General features: G+C 52.3%; 1 protein-coding gene across 1 annotated transcript in view; it reads right to left on the reverse strand.

Moving 5' to 3' along the window:
- TM4SF18 (transmembrane 4 L six family member 18) overlaps nucleotides 1–966 on the reverse strand; it is a 7667-nt gene that overhangs the window by 2028 nt on the left and 4673 nt on the right. The gene's annotated exons all lie outside the window — the stretch shown is intronic.

Below are 966 nucleotides of genomic sequence, written 5' to 3' on the forward strand. Positions count from 1 at the left end.
GCTTGGAGCACCCTGGTCTGGTGGAAGGTGTCCCTGCCCATGGCAGGGGGGTTGGAACTGGATGATCTTTAAGGTCCCTTCCAACCCAAACCATTCCATGATCCTATGATTACACCCGAGAGCCCTGCGTGAAACAAGCTTTTGGCGCCGGGCACGCGCGAGGCTCCCTCACATTCCTCGAGTCACGTAATACTTGATCAGAAACACCCAAAAGTTTGTATTGGAGTGTAAAATGAAAAGAAACCCTGGGCAGCCATTAACGTTTGCTAATTAGTGTGGCTGACTCCAGAGCTGTGTGCCTGATCTTTCTGTCAGACCTGGATCACTAATTGCTTTGTGCAGGTAAGAACTTCCAAGGCAGAAGGGGCAGGGGAGGCTTCTGCCTTCTGCCACCTTCTGGGCTCTGACCCATACCTGTGCAGAGCAAGCCCTACTCCTACGTTCTGACCTAGGAGACGGGAGGAGAAAGCGGCCCCACAGCAGTTTCACAGCCGTTTATTCAAGCGAAGGTGACCAGTACAAAAGCAGCTCCACGGTGTTCAAACCTCCCAGTTGTCAAAACAAGCGGGAGGGTAAAATACCCAAAGAGTCCCTGCCAAAGAGAACAGCGTGAAAAACGCAGATGGTCAAACAGTCCCAGTGACTTCATCCGAAACAGAGAGACTTGAGGGCTGAAGCCTTAAGACCTGGGTTTTATCTGTCTTTGCAGCACCTGAATCTACCATCGTCCATGTCAGGAAGGTCATTTCTTTCTTGGTCTTGGGGCTAGGGGAGAAGCAATGAAGATTTCCTTGCCATTTTCAGAGAACCCCGGCCTGAAAACACAAAGGGAAGGAAGTAATTGCCCTCTTCAGCTCGAGGGACTACGGTGTGTCCAACACCCACACGCTCGGGGCTCCAGAGGTACTACGGTACTCTCTTGCCTTCACGGTGAGCGGGGCTGGCTCCCGGGCTCATAAGCCTCTT

This window comes from Eurypyga helias, unplaced genomic scaffold, assembly GCF_000690775.1.
Source record: "Eurypyga helias isolate BGI_N326 unplaced genomic scaffold, ASM69077v1 scaffold39275, whole genome shotgun sequence".
NCBI lineage: Eukaryota > Metazoa > Chordata > Aves > Eurypygiformes > Eurypygidae > Eurypyga > Eurypyga helias.